This window comes from Equus przewalskii, chromosome X (assembly GCF_037783145.1).
Source record: "Equus przewalskii isolate Varuska chromosome X, EquPr2, whole genome shotgun sequence".
NCBI lineage: Eukaryota > Metazoa > Chordata > Mammalia > Perissodactyla > Equidae > Equus > Equus przewalskii.
Window position 1 is genome coordinate 14,162,045 of NC_091863.1, and position 14,180 is coordinate 14,176,224.

At 37.7% G+C, this 14,180-nt stretch overlaps 1 protein-coding gene across 9 annotated transcripts in view; it reads left to right on the top strand.

The window, feature by feature from the left end:
- CDKL5 (cyclin dependent kinase like 5) overlaps positions 1-14,180 on the top strand; it is a 202,326-nt gene that overhangs the window by 46,803 nt on the left and 141,343 nt on the right. The window contains exon 1 of one of the 9 annotated variants that reach the window (XM_070605912.1): positions 9,490-9,566. The exons of the other annotated variants lie outside the window; for them this stretch is intronic. The gene's annotated coding sequence lies outside the window, so the exon portion shown is untranslated. Of the gene's footprint in view, positions 1-9,489; positions 9,567-14,180 lie in introns of those variants that run through there. 9 annotated transcript variants of the gene reach the window in all.

The window sequence follows — 14,180 nt, forward strand, 5'->3', positions numbered from 1 at the left end:
CAATGGAACACTACTCAGCCATAAAAAAAGACAAAATCATCCTATTTGCAATGACGTGGATGGACCTGGAGGGTATTATGCTAAGCAAAATAAGCCAGACTGAGAAAGACAAACACCGTATGATTTCACTCACGTGTGGAATATAAACAAACACATGGACAAAGAAAACAATTCACTGGTTACCAGGGGAAGGGGGTGGGGTGTGGGCACAGGGGGTGAAGGGGAGCACTTTTGTGGTGACAGACAAGGAATAACGTACAATTGACATTTCACAGTGATGTAAACTATTATGAACTCACTAAAAAAACCCAGAAAAAACCAAATTCTAATTTCGCACCAGTAAAAAAAAAATGTTTTATTTACTTTAATAAAATAATTAGATATGCTAATAATTAAAAATGCTAATGACATTTCACAAATCTATTATTTTTGAGTCTTGACTTAAATTACTTGTCTCATTTAGGGAATGTCTTTAAATGCAGGCTCGTAATTGAGATGATAAATCTCACTTTCTAGAGGTATTAGCCTTCTTATTTCTGTCATCTGTTGTGTTAAATTAGTGTTATTTAACTACTAATAATAGTTGTTTTTTATTATGTGGCTACTATGCTTCAGAGGCTTTATTTATGTAACCTCGAATCCTCACCATTAGCCTATAAATAGGTAGCCTATAAATAGTCTCCCTTAGTGAATGAGAAAATAAGCTCAAAGAGGTTAAATAACTTGCTCTTGGTCACATAATTAGGGTCGCCACCCAGATGTGTCAGTATTCTCAGAAGAATAGAAAAGGATCCAGATAAAGGAAGGGTTTTTACCAGCAAGCAGTGCACGGGGCCTGATTGTTCATCATCTTAATTGGCCTTGGATTGTTGAAATAATGATATTTCATCTTCTAAGGAGGGCATATTATAGTGTAGAAACTAGAAGGAAATTCACTTTTGAATTTTAAAATTATTAGGATATGTTAACATAGAGAAGTCTATGTTTGATTAATCAAAATAGCAGATAATAGACAATATTTAAATTTGGAATGTGTGTGGGTTTCTTAAAAATATTGAATCCTGTGTCAGTGGTTAAGTAAACTGGCAGTTATTTAAAGGGAAATGATGGTGCCAGGCTGAGAAGCAGGCTCTGTGGTCACCAGGAAGTTGTCTAGTTTTCTCACCTACTCTGTTGGGAATGGGGAGAGGGCCCTTCAGTCAAGCCAGGGCGGAGCTCCTCCTCAGAAGTTGATTAGGAGACCTGCATACAAGCTTTGTCGCCTCCTTCATATAATGAATGAATGGATAGGGTTTATTCCAGCTTTCAGATTTTGTGATTCTCTGAACAGGAAGGTGGTAGTTTGTATTTCTGAGGGCTTTACATATTGTTTGCATGGAATTAAAAACACAAGTAATAAAGTTGGTTGGTACTATTAGAACTGTAAAGTAAAATGTACTATAGATAATCGACATACAGGTGGTAATTGACAGTAATATTGTTTACAAGTTCATTCTCTGTCAGTTACTTTTATAAATATGCATAGTCAATTCTTTTTTTTTTTTTTTTGGGAAGATTAGCCCTGAGCTAACTACTGCCAATCCTCCTCTTTTTGCTGAGGAAGACTGGTCCTGAGCTAACATCCATGCCCATCTTCCTCTGCTTTATACTTGGGACACCTACCACAGCATGGCTTTTGCCAAGCAGTGCCATGTCCACACCTGGGATCCAAACCGGTGAACCCAAGGCTTCCAAGCGGAACGTGCGAACTTAACTGCTGTGCCACCGGGCCGGCCCTCAATTCTTAATTATTTAAGAATTGTTAGAAGGATTTATCCCAAGCCCATTTCTTTTCTTTATCTTTTATCTTTCTTTTGGAAATGTGGACCATCAAGTTTTCCCTCAGTTGATAGGCAGAAAAGAATTGAAATGCAGATTGATTTTTTTTAATACTTCCTAAAAAGATTTGATACAAAGGATAATGAAACTGAACACCTCCCCCCCCATAAAGCTTTGGAAATACCTGAGTTTTATTTACCTATTTTGTCCTAGAAATAGAAAACAATTTTTGAGTACCTATTTCATATGCATGGCCTAGACCCAGGATACAGTAAAGATATGGTATCTAGTTTCTAGGAAACTATGATTTACCTAAGGGTATTAGATATGCAAACAATAAATGTCTAAATAAGTATATGCTGAATGTAAGAATTTATAGATTATTCTTTTAAATTCTTATCATGGGAATCTATTAATTAGTCTTAAGAATCTAAAGAAAATGCCCCAGAGTTTATAGAGAATAACTTCTAACTGGGCTGAACAGAGAGAAAGTTATAATTTACTTGATTTTTAAAATGATGGCTAACATTTCAGTTGGTGAAGACTGGGGCTAGGGGTGGAGAAATCATCTGAACAAAGGCACAGAAGTGAGAAAGTGAAAGGCAGTTTCTAAGTGTTGAGGAGTAAGTGTAGTATGTTTGGAGCCAAGGATTCTTATAGGGCAGAAGTGGGTGATTGCCAAGGATTATTGTTAAATTCACAGGAAAGCAATCACTGAAAGTTATAGTTAATTTCAGATTAAGTAACATGACTGCCCTGAGCCTAAATTTTCCTTTCTATAAAATTAGACCGGGTGAGATGATCCCTAACCTACTTAATAAGTGTTCAATAGGTATTTTTTGAATGAATAAATGAGTGAGTGAGTGAAAGAGATGCCTTTAGCTATTTTCCTTGACATCATGCCATAGGAATTTGGACTTTTTTTGGTAAGCAGTGGGAAATCAATTTTTTTTTTTTTTTTTTTAAAGATTTTATTTTTTCCTTTTTCTCCCCAAAGCCCCCCAGTACATAGTTGTGTATTCTTCATTGTGGGTTCCTCTAGTTGTGGCATGTGGGACGCTGCCTCAGCGTGGTCTGACGAGCAGTGCCATGTCCGCGCCCAGGATTCGAACCGACGAAACACTGGGCCGCCTGCAGTGTAGCGCGCGAACTTAACCACTCGGCCACGGGGCCAGCCCCGGGAAATCAATTTTTGATAGTAACAACCATAGTCTAAAAAGAGTAAGCTGTGGTCCCTTCTTGTGAATAATGCTTATGTGTTTTAAATTTGTTTCTTTCTGTAGAAGTCAGTGGAATTAAGTTAAATCTTGAGTTTCTCATATTCTCAATTTATATGGCTTATATTCCTTCCTGTTGACCTGAAGTTCAAGTTTGTATTCATTCATCTATTCATGATATCTGTATTGTGCAGCATCAAACTTCCCATAATAAATAACAACTAATAAGACCCTATAGTTGTCAGTCATGTAATATTGTTTTTCGTATGCTCCTCTCTATTCCCAGTTTCAGTTAGCAGTGTCTTGATACACCCAATAGTCAAGGCAGAAATTTTGTAATCATCTAGACTTCTGCATTTCTCATTCATCAACTGTTTTTAAATTGTCACTGTGTCTTTTGAGTACACCTAAATATCTCAAATCTGTTCTCGCTGTTGCTGCTTTAGTTGAGATTTTCCTCATTTTGTGCCTGGCCTCTATCAGTAGTTTTCTGATTAGTGTCTCTGCCCTAACCCTCTTCCTGCCGCCATGGTGATTTTTCTGAAACATAACACTAAGTACTCACTGAGAAGCTTCTCTTGATTTACTGTTGTCTATGGCGGTAGCCTTCAAACTTCTTGTAAAGCAGTTCAACTCTTTCTTCAAATACAGGGGAAATGCACTTGTGGCATGGCATACAAGGCTTTTTGTGATTTAGTCCCTGTCTCATGTCTCTACATTCCTGGACCTCTGCCCTGGATTTCAGATAAGTTGAATGACTTGAATTCTACAAACACTGCTTGTTGAGTTTTTTTTCAACCTGTGGTTTAGCACAAACTTTGCCTAGAATGCCTTTACCCTTTTGTCTATCTAATATTCTGTTCTTGTCTCAGGAATGTCACCTGAATCTTCAGTGATAAGAGTGTCTTTTGTATGCTAATAGGATGACTCCTGGCAGAGGCCACTAGATAACTTCAGGACAGGCCCTAGTCACCACAAGGACCAAGCTATGATTAGAAGGTTAGAACTTTCAGCTCCCTCCTCCCACACCCACCTCTGGAGAAGGGAGAGGGGCTGGAGATTGAGTTCAACTACCAGTGGCCAACAATGTAATCAGTCATGCCTACATAATGAAATCTCCACAAAAACCCCTAAATGACAGGGTTTTGGGGAGCTTCTGGGCTGGTGAACACATTGAGGTACTGGGAGGTCCTGGGAAGGTGGTGTTCCCTAAGAGGGCATGGAAGCTCTACACCTCACCTTCCTTCATACCTTGCCCTATGCATATCCTCCATTTGGCTGTTTCTGACTTGTATCCTTTATAATAAAGCAGTAATGGTAAGTAAAGAATATTCTTGAGTTCTGTGAATCATTCTAGGGAATTATCAAACCTGAGGAGGAGGTTTGGGAACCCCCACATTTTTAGCCAAGTCAGACAGAAGTACAGATGGCCTGGGGACCCGGGGCTTGTGACTGGCCTCTCAAGTGAGGGAAGTCTTGTGGGACTGAGCCTTTAAACTTGTGGAGTCTGATGTTAACTCTGGGTAGTTAGTGTCAGAATAGATTGTAGGACACCCAGTTGGTGTCAGAGAATTGGTGTTGGAAAAGACATCACGTATTTGGTATCAAGGATGCTTAACCCCAGTTTACAAATGGAAACAAACCAAAGCTTCAAGAGACTGCTCAACTCAACATTAAGTTATAATTCCCTTGAGGGGGAAAAACATATCTGTCTTCTTTTAACATATTAAATTTTTGTTATTTATTAGTCATGTGTTCAAATCTCTTTTGAACTTAATTGGATGCATTCATCAATTAATAACCTTGATGAAATTGCTTGTAATTTTTACTGCTAATTCGTTTGGTCAAAGTAATGTTACTTACCCGTCTAAAGTTAGCAGGACAAACAGCTGAGGAAGCGCAAGATCTGTAGCTTGATTTTCTTCAGTTTTTTCTATATTTTAAATAGGACACAATTATCTCTGTAAATAAAAATAACTTCCTCCCAACCCATTTGGAAAATATCCCAGACTTCCTCTTCATGCTTTGCAAAGTTGCTGCTGTCTAGTCATCATTACTATTTGTTTTTTCCCTTTAACATAAGTGATCCTCTCAGGAATAGCTTCCTCACCAGATGTTTGGCCAGCAGTATTTCACTTACTCTGGTTTTGCAGTTTTTCTGAAATAGGCTGAAAGGTAATCACTGCAATCCTTCCCTTGTTCTGAAGTGATTTTACTCAGTTGCTCTTGAAACTTGCCTTGATACGTGATTTGGAACCATAAGGAAAAGAGAGAAGGTACGATATATATATTTTATATTCGTCCCTTATGAACTGACATTTATTAATTGAGGGTTTTGGCACTCATTTTCAGTTTGAGAGATTCTGAATGTTTAGAAATGAAATTGTGGCACTTGAAAGCTAGAAGGGACCTCAGAGATCATCCAACAGAGGAGCCTTATTTTTTAACTGAGGAAATGAAAGTTGTCAAGGTCAACCATAAATCTGATGCTTTGCCTTGGTGAGAGAAACCCAGGTTTCAGAATCTCTCTGATGTAATCTCCAGTCTACAACTTCAAGGACCAGGAATCTAGAGACATGATAAGAAGGTCAATTTGTGACCGTATTAACACCATTTAGCCTGGCAGCAGCCTTTGTGAATTTTCTAGATTATTGACAGTGTTTGAAATTGCTTGATGTCTTTAGGCCCAATGAACTCTACCATGTACTTTTCAACTTTTCAATTAGTAGATTTTCAAATTTTCAAAAAACAGCTTCCTTTTTCAAGTATAATCTTGTGTAGAACCAGTGTACAAAACAGACATAAGTGGTATTTAATTAGAATACAATTTTAAGTATAATTTTGATTTATTGGAAAATAAATCAGTGAGAAAACTCAAATTTGTGACGTGTTGTATTAGAGTGTATATGTATTTCACTTCAGTCTCTAGCTTAAAACAACTGAATGTATCTATCGTAATTCATTTACCTGGACCCCTATTGATGTGTATTTAGGTGGTTTCCATTCTTTTGCTTTTATAAACAACGCTCCAGTGAGTAATGTATGCTCATCGTGTGTGTGTGTGTGTGTGTGTGTTTCTGAGGGTAAATTCCTAGAAATGTAATTATTGTGTCATTAGAATATGGTTGTTTTTAGTTTTGAAAGATATTATCAAATTGGCCTCCAAAAAATTATATCACTATACATTCCCACCAGCAATGTATGAGCAAGCTTAATTCCCTCATGCTTCCATAATTATGCTATGTTAATTTTGGTTTTTGCTAATCTGAAAAATTGTATCTCAGTATGTAGTTTTTTTGTTTTAGACTGGCACCTGAGCTAACATCTGTTGCCAATCTTCTTTTTTTTCCTTCTTCTTCTCCCCAAAGCCCCCAGTACATAGTTATATGTTCTAGTTGTAGGTCCTTCTGGTTGTGCTATGTGGGATGCTGCCTGAGCATGGCTTGCTGAGTAGTGCTAGGTACACACCCAGGATCCGAACCAGCGAAACTCTGGGCTGCTAAAGCGGAGTGCAAGAATTTAACCACTTGGCCCCGGGGCTGGCCCCAGGGTGTAGTTTTAATCTTCAGTTTTTATTATATGTAAAGTTGACTAACTTTTTGTGTGTTTAAGGGCCATTTGTGTTTCATTTTCTGTGAACTATTTGTTCATATCACTTTGCCCATTTTTAAAATTGAGTTTCTGTCCCTCTTATTGAGTAGTAGGGACCTTTTATGTATTAGGATATTAACTCTTTGTGATATAAATTGCTGATTTTTTCCTCACTTTTTAATTTCTCTTTTCCTTTTGATTTTTGCGTTTTTCATTTTTATACATGTCTAAACCCAGATTTAACATGGCTAAAATGGAATCCTGGATTTCCTCCCTTCCCTTAACCTGTTCCTTTTCTAGTCTTCCTCACATCAAGAAGCAGCAACCTCCATCTACTCATAGCTCAAGCCCCAAACTGAGAAGTTATCCTTGATTTCCCTTTCCCTCACTTCCCATCCCTAATCCATCCCCAGTTGTATTGGCTTCGCCTCCAAGTATATCCCGAATCTATCCATTTCTCTTTTTAGCCACCAGTTTAGTTCATCCTGTCCTTATCCTTCACCTGAGTGGCTGCAATGGCTTCCTAGTTGTTATACCCGCAAACTGACATCTCCCCTTCCAGGCACAGAGCCATTTTCTACTCTGTAGCTTATATGAGCTTTTCAAAATGCAAATCATCTGGTTGTCATACCCCCTCTGAACTCACCCCTCCCAGTCTTGTTCAAAACCCTCCCATGGCTTCTTATGTCTCATGAAAAAGATAGAACATCCCGATCTACTATTTCTTCAGCCTCACCTTGCACTAGGTTATTAACCACCCCACCCCCACCACCTTTGAGTCTTTTGTGTCTGCCATGTTCCCTCCTGACTTGGGACTTCCACATAAATCATCATATATTGGAGCATCCCTCCTCCTCCATAAGTTTGTTGAATTATCCTACAGCTCTCAGCTCACTCATTGCTTTCTCTGGAAGAGCCAGCCCTCCTTAATTAGATGGAAAACCTCTGTTACAAGCCATTGTAGCACCTTATATCTCTTTTTCATAGCACTTATATTTACAATTTTATACTTATTGTGTGATTCTTTGATAAAATTCATGAGATAAGGGATCCTGTCTATTTCCTTTACTGATATGTCCTCAGTGTCTAGCACAGTGCCTGCATGGCATATGGATAGCTCTCAAGACATAGTTGTTGAATGATTGCTTTAATTGTAGGTTCTTAGATGTAGAGTTTACAGAATGTACTGTTTTACCCTTTCCAAAAAATGTGACTACATTTGCTCTTGGCCAGACTTTGTTCTCATCTTCTTTTCACTATGACTTTCTCCAGACCACTACGGTTCAGCAATCTTATCTCCAAAGTCATAATGCCTTTCAGGGATGAAGTTTATCTAGGCAATGGTCTTGAATTCATTTAAAGCCTGTAGGTATTCTTCAATAGTCTTGGACTTCAGTTCCTTCTATCATTTTTCATCTGAAGGTTATTTTATTTGGAGGAGAGGATAATAACTTAGACCACATTTTCTGACCCATGTTAACCCGGCAAAATCTAGGTGGTCTCCAACTTTTGTTAAATTTATCTTAAATTCAGTTATTTAGAATTTGGAGAACAGAACAAGTTCTCCCATAGAAACCATGATAAAGTTGATACTTACATTTTTCATGCAGGTGCCTTCAAAACCTTTTTAACCAATAATGTAACAAATAGTATAGTATTAATATGAATCCTGAATTTCTCTGATGCCAGTTTAGCTCTTTTTTCCAATCTGAACCATGAGGCCCTCACATTCTCAGGAAGGGCTGGGAGTTTAATAGGGTTGGCAGTGCTGGGAGAAAAATCGAGTAGCTGGGTGGAAGGTACATTGAGTTGGTCTTGGTTTCCTGCCTTGTGGAAGGATTCTAAAGGTAAAGGGTGGGGAGGCAAGCTACATGTTTGGTAGTTTGAAATTTTTATGCTATTAAACTGTGCGTATGTTTCTCATGATAGTCAAATATCAGTTTGATTTACTAATGGGAACTGAATTATAGAGAATGGATTGATAAATCAAATTATTCTCCACTATTGGAAAAATAAAGCAAAATGAAGATCCTATTAATTACGGGTCAAGTGGTCCTATCTAGGAAGAAAACTAAGTAGGAGTGCATTATCTCCTTGCTTGTATTCAACATAGAGAATTCTCTGCAAGAGAGTAATTAGGATGTTTTTTCACAAGGCTGTGCTTTCCGTAGAAATTATTTCCTTCCATGCATGGATCACGAGTTTTAAGATGCTTTCAAACCATTTGAACTCTCTTATTATAACAAGTTTTGTCATGTACCAAATTCATTCCTGTGCAATTTTCAGTGACAAAATGGTTCTCTCATTTCTATGTATAAAAACAATGCCAGAAACAAAAACAAAACTCGTGATTCAACTGATTTTGTACTCTCTTTGGGAAGAAGAAAAGACCCGTTGAGATGAAGATTATAATTTCAGCAACAAAGGAAACATTCAAGGCCCAGGCAGCTCTTAAATTCAATACTAATAATATATGAAATAAATTATAAGCCTTATGTTTCTGTCACTTCTCGTAGGTACCTGCTTACTTGCCAATGCAGAGACAAGATTGCTTAATTCTAGGTGTATTTCTTAGTGCAAGACAAATCCACTTTAAAATGCATTCTGTTATTTGTTTACAAAGTTAATGGTTAGTAATCAGAAACTCAAACGATTTTTGAGAAATTGTTAGAATCTTCGCGTGGGAAGGGACCTTAGAGGACATCTAGTTTAGTACATGACTGTTTTTACCACGATCAAACTGCTTCCAGAGGCATCTTCCTGCCCTCTGCTGGTCCCTGTCTTGTCTGCTATGCTTCGGATTACAGGTCTTCTCTGTTCCTTGAATTTATCAAGCTCTGTAAGACTCTTTGTACTGCCTGGAACGCTCTTCTCACATCCCTGTTCCCATGGCTGGCTTCTTTACATTAAAGAGATTTCACTCACATCTTCCCTCCTCAGGTAGGTCTTTCCCAGACCACCCTATCTAAAGGACCCCGCCTTCTCAATTGCCGTAACTCTCTATCATAAGACTGTTTTCTTTCCTTTATAACATTTGTCACTGTCTGGAATGATCATGTTTGTTTATTGTCTCTCTCCCCTCAGTAGGCTCCATGAGAGCAGAGGTCTGCTCTATCCTGAAGCATCTAGAAGTTGGCTGGCCCACTGTAGGTATCTGGCAGATATTTATAGAATGAATGAGTAACCATTGATGGTTCGTTGTTGTCCAGTCATTACCGAGCTGAAATTTGTCTCCTTTTCTCTTCTACCACTGATTTTAGTTCTTCCCTCTGAAATAACTCAAATCGCCTGCTCTACTCCTTCTTTTTGAAGAGTCTTCAGACATTTGCTTGTCAGTCATCTCTCGAGGCCAAACTCACCCAGTTTCCTCACCAGCTTCTTAGGAGGCATGGTTTTGGAGTGTGGTCATTATCCAGGTTATCCATCACTGGGAGTTTTTGGTTTTGTTGTTGATACTCAGCACTAGACATAGCACATTATGTGGAGTCTGAGCTTCAGAGATAGTTCAGTTAAGCTTTTTTGGTTAATGTAATATTGAAATGCTTTATCTTTGGTAAAAATTGTTTTACCTCCATATGGATGAGCAAGGAACTATTTAGATATGATGTCACTATCAGAATTACTCTTTTAGTTCTTAAAAGCTTGTTTTATTGTGGAATATGACAACTTAGGAATATGTAAAACGTAAATATACACTCTAATATCTATTTAGCTGTCACTCAAGTCAAGGAATAGAACATTACCAGTGTCCCAGAAAGCCCTTTTATTTATCTTTTCTCAGTCTCACATCCTCCTTGGAGGTAATTGATATCCTGATTTTTGTAAGAAATACTTCCTTGGTCACTTATTTCTTATAGATTTACAACTTATATATGCATACTTAAGCAGTATAGTTTATAGTTCAGCTTTGCCTGTTTAAGAAGTGTATATAAACGAAACGATACTGTTGCATTAGTTTTCTGTTGTTTTGCAATGAATTACCACAAACTTAGCAGCATAGGACAGCACCCATATATTAGCTCCTAGTTCTGAAGTCCCTCATGGTGTAGCTGGGTTCTCTGCTCAGGATATCATAAGCCTGAAATCAACGTGTTGGCTGGGCTGAGTTCTCTTTTTTTCTTGATTAGTTCTAAAGTTGATCTCCAAGATCCAGCTCTTTGTTCTTTTTGTGTTTGTGTGTGTGAGAAGAGGATTGGCCCTGAGCTAACATCTGTTGCCAGTCTTCTTGTTTTTGCTTGAGGAGGATTCTTGCGGCTAACATCTGTGCCAATCTTCCTCTATTTTATGTGGGATGCCTCCACAGCATGGCTTGGTGAGTGGTGCTGGGTCTGCACCTGGGATCTGAAACTGTGAACCCCTGGCTGCCAAAGCAGAGCGTGTGAACTTAACCACTATGCCGGCCCCTTAGCTCTTTGTTCTTTTGATCTCTATTGTTTATATGTTTTCTATTTCATGAATTTCTGCTCTTAATTATTCCTTTCTTTATATTTTCTTTGCATTTATTTTGCTCTTCTTTTTTTAAACTTCTTGAGATTGATGCTTAGTTTATTAATTTTTGTTTTTTAATATTTCCTGATATATGCATATATAATGCTCTGAGTTCTCCCCTAGCAATGCTTTAGCTTCTTCCCATAAATTTGTATTTTTGTTATTGTTAAATATTTATTATGATTTCTTCTTTGACTGACTTGTGGATTATTTTAAGAATGTATTTGTTAATTTCCAAACATATGAGTATTTTCTAATTATTTCTTTTGTGATTGATTTCTTCTATACTTGCATTGTGGAGAGAGAACATCCTCAGACTTCAGTCCCTGTAGTTTGTTTTGAATTGTGTTGTGGCCTAGCACATTATCAGTTTTTGTAAGTGTTCTGTGTGTGCTTGGGGAAAAAAAAGATATTCTGCAGTTCTTTGCTACAGTTTATAAGTTCATTTGGTCGAGTTTTAAAAATATGTTTAAAATCTTCTGTATCCTGATATTTTTCTTTTTAAACTGTCCGTTGAGTTCCTTTCCTGTTATTCTATCTGTCAGTTCTAGAATTCTAATTTATTTTTAAAATTTGATCTTTCACCTTTTAGACCTTCCAGTTCTGTCAAAGTGTTCCATCCTTGGATTTTTATTAATTCAACCCCCTGTAGTTGTTTTGTAGTCTATTCCTGATCATTCTAATATGATAAGTCTTTCTGGGTCATTTTCTGTTTTGGTCATTTCTGTGGGTTCTTGTTGATGGTATCTTTTTACCTTGTGTGTATGGCTATCTTTGATTATGTACTGCACAATGTAAACGAGGAATTATCTGTAGCAATATGGTGAGGCCGGGTTGATGTTCTCTTCCTGCAGAGATTGGCTTTTTTTCACTACCTCCTTTGCTTCAGCCAGATGACTGGTGGCACTACCAATGTGAATGTGGGACCCCCTCAGTCCAAGGTATACTTAGAGGTTCATTTAGGTCCCCCAGATGACAGAAAGCTACAATTCAAGTGTGTCCAAGGGCTAATTTCTCTTTGGTTTTCTTTATCCTGGGAGTACAGCTCTTTTGGGTTTCGGCTTCAGGTGAGTGGTGGCTTATCAAACTCCCTCCTTTGAGACACTCTTGCCTTTGACTTTCTTGACCCTGGTTTCAAGAGCAGACCTGCTTTTCTCCCATTTTTTCTGGATCTTCAAGTGCCTGAGGGCCAAAACGTTTTTGGGTGGTTTGGTTTACCTGTCTGGGTTCTCTTCTTTTACCTTGATTTCAGCCAGGTAATTCTTCATAATCTTGCTAAGTTTTGGGGGTTTCTAAGCTGTTTTTAAAAAGTGTTCCCTCCAGTATTTGTATTTGTCCTCAAAGGGACATTTCATCCAAGTTATTTAATTACCTGAAACTAAATTGTCTGAGTTTTCGCACCCTAAAAAGATTAATCAGCAATTATTATTCGTATAAAATTAAATTCAATTTGGCATACTTTTTTTTCTCAGTATGAATACTGGTAGTTAAAAGACTGTCTTGATACTATGTTCTGTATTTACTTGCACATTTAAATTCTGATTCCCAGTTCGCATTACTCAATTTTGCTTTCCACAGAGAATAAGTGGGACCAAATGTTCTTTATACATAGTTACATACAGAATTTTTGGGGTGCTGAGTCTTCTTAGTGGGAATGATTTAATTTTTATCTCCAGTTTCCTTTAAGAAATGAGCCATACCATTATTGGCAGAGAGTGGAACATTTAAATGTTTCCTGGATTTTCTTCTAAAACAGCCACAGAAAATGAAAGAATGATTCATTCTCAGAAACACTCTGAGCATCTTACCTGGAATGTAACTGACTTAGATCTTCATATGGCTAGCTTCTTCTTCTTATTGATATTTCACCTCAGATGTCACTTCTTTAGAGAGGCCTCTCTGTCTGAGTAATTACTCCTTTTTTCCCCTTTCATTACATATATCAGTATCTGATGATAATCTTGTGTTTTTTCCTCCATCAGCAAAATGTAAAACTCCATGAGGACAAGGACCCTGCCTATCTGGTTCACCACTGTCTCCTGTGTCTTATTTACTCTTTCCCTGAAACATGTTAGTCAGTTATTTGCTTAATAAATGAATGAATAGAATAAACATTTATTATTTTCTTCTGAAGTTGTGACATCATTTTCTCTAAATGTCTCAGTCATCCTTTAAAAATTTGTGATTCCACTGAATGAAAGTTAAGTTTTCTGAAATAAGTATAGGCTGCTTTCTCTTGCCTTCCTTTTTGCAAAAACGTATTTTGTAAATGTTGAATGAAAAATCAGATAATAAGAATCTGACCTGAAGTAAATGTTAGAGTGACAAAGAAATATTTAGCATTGGGGCTAACTGTGGCCTTGTTATGTATTGAACTGAAAGTAGGTCAGCATGGCTGGAGTGAAGCAAGCCAAGGGGAAGAATAGTTGGAGATGATATCAGAGGAGGGGAGGTTAAGGCCTTGTGGCTCATGTGGACTTTGACTTTCACTCTTACTGATACCAGAGGCCATTGGAGAGTTTTGAGCAGTGACATGATCTGACTCATCCTAAAGATTTCTGTGTTGAGAACAGACTGAAGGGGGAGGTGAGTGTGGAGCTGTAGGGATATTTAAGTATGGTCTACTTCTGGGCTCTCACATCAGTTCCACTGGCTGATTTGTCTGTTGCTGTGCCAAGATGACCTGTCTTAATTTCCATAGCTCAATTCTAAGCCTCAGTGTAGTTGGTAGGCCATCCTGCCAGATCCTACCCTCAAGGCTGAGCCTTCTTCTCTTATTCAGGAGGGTGTTGACTGTACTTGGAACTCTGCTCTTTCATATATATTTTAGAATCAGCTTATCTGAATTCCTCAGAAAACCCGGTAGGGATTTTGATTGGAATTGCATTGACTGTATAGATTAGTATGGAGAGAACTGACATCTTTGTAGTATTGAATCTTCCTAGCCAAAAAATTGGGATAACTCCATTTATTAAAGTCATCTTTAGTGCCTTTGAAGAAAGTTGTATATGTATATAAAATATATAAACATATATATAAATATATGTATTTGAAGAGGTCTTGAAT